The sequence below is a fragment of the Diadema antillarum genome, unplaced genomic scaffold (assembly GCF_040938485.1).
Source record: "Diadema antillarum isolate AM-2024a unplaced genomic scaffold, OU_Dant_1.0 scf00000154, whole genome shotgun sequence".
Taxonomy (NCBI): domain Eukaryota; kingdom Metazoa; phylum Echinodermata; class Echinoidea; order Diadematoida; family Diadematidae; genus Diadema; species Diadema antillarum.
The window spans coordinates 776,463-784,349 of NW_027271043.1; positions in this window are offsets into that span (position 1 = coordinate 776,463).

Sequence of the window (7,887 nt, forward strand, 5' to 3'; positions counted from 1 at the left end):
CTAATTTGTAAAAATTTCATGCCGTGAATATTTCTGGTCTTACAGTAATCTTTCACCAAAAAACCCCCCAAAAAAACAATTTATTTGAATGAAGTAAAATATGTTGACTGACAAAAAAAAGAATGCTGTTGAGAGTTATATTTCATGTTTTAAAACATTAAAGTTTAAATTTTTTGTTTTATTTGCATTTAGGGTTTCGATAGATGCCTATGCTGACTGACTTCAACACAACATCAATATAGCTTAGATTTATTCTTCTTCTTTTTTTTCATTTATATCTTGTAGACCCACATGGCACCTTGACCAGAAACACAGTAAAGTCAAGTTGTTCTCATAGCATTGAATAGCTTCCTGGTGCCCGTCTGTATAGTTGGTTCTATTTTTCTATCTCTTGTTCTTTCTTTCATAATAGAGAGAACAGTATGCTACTGCAAATGGGATTCTTTAGCAGAGCTAGTACAGCCTGGACTGGCTTTCACCTCTTATCAATAACCCAACAAGTTCTGGCGAAATTTTGCAGCACCTCTGCAAACTAGTCAACATTCGGAAAAAAGATTGGATGAAACTGGTTCATTTTATAGTCAAATCCCTACTGAATCAGAAAGATATCTTATCAGAATTTACTAATTTGAGAGAGGGATAGAGAAATGATTTCTTTTAATTCTGTAAGATGTTTTGAGAATCATGTGATTATGCATAAATTTAGGTACTGTTATAAGATGCTTGTGAAAATGCTACAAACAAAAACAAATAATTATGGCGCCTACAATGTATACGAGCAAGAAAGGCTTTAACCCGTTGAGGATGATTTTGCTACAACACGCATTTCCCATAGACACCTGCCCGACTATACTCGGGACTCGTCTTCAACGGGCTAATGAAAGCAAATCATTACACTACCTTATGAAGCACCCGTGATGTATGGTTTTAAAAAAAAGAAGAAATGATCATAAACAGATGCAGCACCAAACCACAGGAAAGTGGTTTTGGTTTCTAGGCTTGATGGGTTAAATGATGTGATATCAAATAAGACTTGGTTGCATTGTATGGGAGTGTACATCCCATAGAGGGTGCTCTTCAAAGTCCAGCTTGTATGCAGCTCTTCAAACACAATTAATGCTTTCTTGGTAGAAACTATCCAGCATCATGTCTTCAACAATCAGGATGACTGTCTGCATTTGTTTGCATTCTAGAGGCTGCTAATATGTTTCTTTTTTTCTTTTTCTTTCTTGTGATGCCTCTTTGTTCTTTACATTAATAATCATTGTTTCTGTGATAGAGCCTTAAGATTTTGTTGGTTTACATGGTTTGACTGTCATTATGTGGGAACTTGTCATTGTATGTGTGTAATGATTTAATGCCTAATATTTGAGAACATCCCATATTTTTGCTGGATTTGAATGCCCGTTCTTATGTTAAAACTTCTATGTTCAGGTGGAGGGGTATCATCATCCATTTTAATCATGCATGTGCAGCCATTCACATAACATGTACTGACATGAACTGTCTCTATCTTTAATGGAATACTGTATACACCGAATATTTCGCGAGGTTTTTATTTTCGTGAATTTCGCGATTCGGGTGCTATTCGTGAATTTAGAGACACATGAAAATATTTACTCTGATTCCGATGTGTATGTGAAGTGCACATATACATTTCTCCGTTCAATACTGTACTCCTCAGTCATGAATTTAAACTACACGCGAAATCGTCGGTAAGTCCCGATTTGCTCAAATTTAGACTCGCTAAATGTATGGTGTATACAGTACTTGGTTGTTGTTGTTTTTTCTTTCTTTCTTTCTGTGTTTTATATAACTCTTTGTGTGCCACATTATTAGGCCTAACTCATCCAATGGCTCGCCAAATTTGCATATTTTGCTTAATTGCATACCCACTCGCAAACCCATCAATAAATCGCAGCATGCCACAGTACATTGAAAACATAATAGCCATTATGGCTTTGCCGTAAATTAAAATCACAGCAAAGCAATTGCAATATTTTCTACTACTTTGCCGTAGTAGGTTCGTAGCATAAATGCTTCTATAAAACTTAACATAGCTCTGAAAAACAAAGGTTTCAATTTAAGCATTCAAGCATTGTGGTCTCAAAATAATGTGGCACACAGGAGATTCACACTGTGGCACACCAGAGTTATGCAGATTTCAGTGTGTGTTTTTTTTCAAGTGTCTGAAGTTGTTGCACTGTAAATTGTTGACATCGATATATGTATTGACAAAACTATGGATGTTAACTTGCTTATGAACATTAAAAAGAGAAAAAGTGGTGCCTTATATAAAGCAATATTACATTTGACTGCTAACAAATTGCAAGATATCCAGTTGAACATAAAATCCTTCTGCCTTTCAGATGTGTCACACTTAAACCTAGCTGGGCAGAGAAAATTGCTGTCATGCAAATGCTACTAGAAGTTTCTTATCACTAACATCAAATTGGAATGAAACTCAAACATACATGACTTGTGGGTTGAATGAATGCAGTGATATTAGGAGAATACATCAAAAAAAGTATGATGGAAATCAAAAAATCTGTTGAAAAGTTATGAATTTTTAAAGTTTTGGTACCACCATCACTGGATGAACAGATTACTACTGTTCATGATGTCACGCATGCACAACAATATGCGAGAATGTAAATAAAGTTCCACAAAATCTAATTTTCTTGAAAAGTACAAATTCCCTTGACTTGTAAATGACACATGTTTGGGATGATATTATTCCTCTGCTTTTTGAAAGAGGTAAGTCAAGTGCTCTTTCATTATGCTTAAAAATGGAAAATACATGTTGATTGTTGAATTTCCTTTACATTTTCCATATGTCATATATGCATCATGATGTTGAAAATATTGTGGACGATGTTGACATCAAAACGTCATTAAATCTTCATAACTTTGCAAACGATTGTCTGATTACCCTCAAACTTTGCTGATATGTTCAATTAATATTGCTGCATTCTCTCAATCCACATGTATGTTTGGGTTTCATTCTCCTTTCAGTGTCATGCTTGCTCTTCATGGTATTTCATGCTGCACCTGAAGGCATTCAAGTTGCCATGGTTACATTTCTTATTGACAGGAGAGATAACTTGCATTTCTTTGGCAACCATCAAGTGATTGATGAGATGCTTTTGATTGGATTTATATGTGGCCTTTCAGCATATGTTAGAGATGGGAATCTAAACAGTGGGGAGGAGTATGGAATAACCCTCGTGCAAAAATGACCCCCCCAAAAAAAATATATTTTTTGGCTGTTCTCATCTCGGATCTGTGCATGTAACAAATCATGGTACTTTTGTCAACTATGGGACATGTTGCCTTCTTGCAAGTTTTCCATTTTTCTTCCTTCTCTCAGGTCATTGTGCATTACACCTTGTGGCTTGTGAAATATCATATGTGTGTATCTATTTTTCCTATTATACTTTGGAAGTGATCATGTATTTTCTTATGATCACTTCAAGTGTACATCCAGTTTTTGTTTTGTTTTTAGTTTATCCCTAGAAACCTTATTTTGAAGTCCTTGACATTTTAGGGGTGTAGATTGTGGTTGACATTATCAAGTTTTGTCATAATTTTCAAAAGCTTGAAAGATGCATAGTTGACATATTTTTCTGAGACAGTAACAAACAGTAGCCATATGAATGACCACAAGGTTAATCTGATGGTGACGATACCTCGATCAAGTTGAGTCTATTGCTAAATGAGTGTGTGCGTTCACCGCGAAAATGATATTGTATGTCACCCGATACTAATTCACTGCTTTCACTTTTACAGACAAGTTTGATGTTCAATTAATGGAAAGTTATTCCATTTGCATACTTGCAATGTCAATGCATTTCCTTGCACAGTATTGCAAAGGGGGTAGTGTTTATTTTACACTAATGGGAAGACTAGTGTTTCAATGACTTCAGAAGAATATCCCTTACCGTAATCATTGTAGGGTCCACTCATGTAATAGTGCATAGTTTTCCTGGATCTTCATGCATTGGAGTCATTCTTAGACATGTCAGTAGATACTGTACCAAGAGAAGGAAAATGATGAAGAAAAAACTGGAAGAATAACAAACAAGTCACTTTCTCACTTATTTTCACAAATACTCTGTCCTCTGTGTCATGTTCATTGTGTCACTGGGTATTGCATATTTACACCTTAAGCAGAGCTACCAACTGGTGTGATGATACTGATAATCAGTATGTGTTTTGAATTGTGGCAGGATCTATAAAGCTATATCTCTTTTTAAAGTTTATCGTGATTTGTGTGTGCCATTTTATGGTTTTACACGTAAATATGCCTTTTGCCTTCAAAACATGTTTGACTTTTTGCTGTACGTGCATCAAAGTGCTCTTTGATCTACAGGAGATGGCAGCTCTGCTCAAGAGACTCTCCAGTCGCATATATACTTCTATATTTTTAAAGCCCCGTTTTAACAGACCTAACCGCAACTGTTAGAACAAAATTCCTCGCCTCAAGCACTAAAACTGCAGGAGAGAGCGAGGGGTACCATTTTAACAGACACACACCAAAAACCTTGTCCTTATAGATTTCTATGAATGGGTGTGTCCACTGATGCAACTACCCCGCTCATAAGCTAGGGGCAGCATGTCTGTAAACAAGACGTGGTTACAATCACTGATCTCAGCTATATAGATATTAGTGGTTACAATCACTGATCTCAGCTATATAGATATTAGTGGTTACAATCCATGCATGTGATCGGCACATGACATGTCAATCATTCTCTGTCTGCAATGTTGCACATGCATGTTGAGTATATCTAACGATGTTACCACAGTTGCATTCTAACAAAAGGTTTACCCGGGTAATGTCAAAGTAACGTAGCAGTAATTAGAATTTAGCAAGAGTTACCGTGACAAAGTCCAGGCGTCATTTTGCAGGGACGGTTTTAACAGGCAGGGTAAAATAAAAAGTTACTGGATGCTACCAAGAGGTGCCATGGTAACAAGGCTCTGCTAAAACGGGCTTGAGAGTCACATGCTTCCAACTGATCCCAGCCCCACCCAGATTTTTATAAAATGGGAAGCATTTATTGGCTGATTATTAGTTCCACCCGTTAACCAGGAAGTAAATTTCTTGCATTCATCAAGCCATCTAGCCAGCCATCCTTACAATCATCCATTCACCCATCCTTTTATCCATATGTCCTTCCATCTAATCATCTATTTATCAATCCATTAATTTATCCTTCCATCTGTCTATTCATCATTCCACCTGTTCATCCTTCCATCCTTCATCCTTCATCCATCCTTTCATTCATCCATCCCTCCATTCATCCATTTATCCATTCACCTATTGATCCTTCCTGCCATCCTTTCATTGATTTATCCATCCATTCAACATTCCATTTATCCATTCTTCAATCTATCCATCCATCCATCTATCCATCCATCCATCCATTCATCTATCCATCCACCTATTCATTCATCCTTCCATCTTTAGGTTCTCCTTTTTTGTGACTCCCCAGCTTCAAAAACTACAAAGCAACAACATACATGCTGTGCATTACAGACTGTGAGAGCATAATTATACTACTCGGGTGGTGATGATAATGATGATGACAATAATGATTAACAAATGGTGATATTGATCCTCATCAAATAATTGGCTGAGAGCTACATGGCCCCTTGCTCTATTGTTTTGCCTAAAGGCTCAAGCTTCCATGTCAGAAGGCGTTAGTATACCGATGACTGGTACTAACAAATGCTTGTCTGCGCTCAGCTGCATTGACTGTGTGTTATGAATGCGTTGTAATGCATGTAATTGTTTGTGTGTGTTTGTGTATGCAGTTTAGTTAGCTCAGAGCTGATGCTGGCCTGGGATTTAACAACAATGTTTGTTGCGGAATTCAAATCATGTCACCATTTTATAAAACAAATAATGCAAATTACTCAGTTGGCCATTAGTAAAATTATTCATGTGCTGTAACTTTTGAACAGTCCAAAACACAATCAGCTTTGCTCATATTTTTATGCCTCCACCACAAAGTGTCGCCAGAGGCATCATGTTTTCAGGTTGTCCGTCTGTCCGTCCTTCCGTCTGTAATCAAGTTTGTGGACAGCGTACGAAAAAACGTTTGAGGTATCGAATGAAACTTGGCATGTATATGTGTGAGTGAGCGAAGTTGTGCTCATCAACTTGTGGGTGCACTTACTTAAGGTCAAAGGTCAAAAGATCAAGATCAAATGATCAAATTTCACTATCTTTCCCATTATGCAATGCTGAAGGAATTTCTTGAAACTTAGTGTATACAGCTACCAAATAAAAATTCTCAGAGAGAGTTTCGGGTCATGAGTTCAAAGGTCAAATGTCAAGTGAAAATGTTAAAATTTCCCTTTTTTTCCATATCTCGCAAATGATTCAAGGCATCTTCATGGAAATTATTACATATGCGTGTACTTAATTGCAGTTATTATCTAGGGAATTTTGGGGTTGTGGGTCAAAGGTCAAGGTCAACTCAAAATTTCACTATTTCCCTCATATTTATGCAATGCGGATTTTTTCTTGAAACTTACTATATACATGTATTACCCAATAGAGATTCTCATGGAAGTTTCTTGCCCAAAGGTCAAGTGAAAGTGCTAAATTTCACTTCTTCATATCTCGAAAGTAACTCGAGATATCATCATGAAACTTAGTACATATTTTAGGGTCAAAGGTCAAGGGTCGGAGTCCAGGTTAGAATACTAGAATTTTATTATTTGATACTGAAATTATATTTTTTCTCCATACCTTGAAAATTACTCTTTGCATAAACTTATAAAAGGATCAAAGTCAATTAAGTAAGCCCTCGAATTTCCAAATACCTTCACTCTTAGACAATATAGCCATTCATCCAATTAAACCTAGTTCAAGTAAAGTGAACATTCAACACATTTGTGACAAACCTGTCATTTTAATATTTTGCCAGTTATGTGAAACTGTCATCACACATTGTCAAGACATTGAACAATAGACCCATTAAGAGAATCATGCATATGGCAGAGGCATACCAGTTGCCGTAGCAACATTTCTAGTTTCTGAATGTTCAGAAATTACTATCAGGTGAATAATTCTTACTAAAGCACTTTGTAATATGCATCATTTGTATACTGTATAGCAATCCAGGCTATATCTAGACTACATTTTCCGACAAAATGTTTTGTCATTATGCAATGATCAGTTAGGTTACTCATGAAAATGTAGGGGCCTAATCATAAAGAAATAACAACGATGAGATAACTTGAAATTGAAGATTGTTAAAGATTGTTTCAATATAATGATGATATGATACAAAACATTGATGATGGTAATGGAGTGAATCTAATGATTGAGAGTGATAATGATTACATTGATTGAGATGGTACTGTGTAGAAGTGGAAGGTGAATTATAAAGAAGACCATGATGATGTGAAAGATTGCATTTTTTATGTTGTTACGATAAGCTGCTCATTACCCGCCTTTTTGCACCCATGCACACGCACATATATATAACATTATGTATCATGCTGTAGACATTCACTGTATTGCTTGCTCAGTCCACAGCTTTTTGCTTCTTGATATCATGCTTTGATTGATTTTTTTTCCAGTAAACTATTATAATGGTACAAAAAAATTAGTCAAGAGTGATGATAAAATCCGAATGTTGTGTACATGTATCATTGATGGCATATATTTTGCCATCATGATGCTTCATGGACCTGAATATTTCTGAGGGTTGAATTTGTAATCAGTAAAAAATAAAAAAAGCACCATCGTGAAATATTTAGCATGTGAGGTATTCACATCTTTGTGGATCACTTTGCTGTAGGAGGGGAAATAAGATTACCCTCTTCAGATGGACTATGGAAAAAAATGAGGCTGTGCCAAATTGGGGG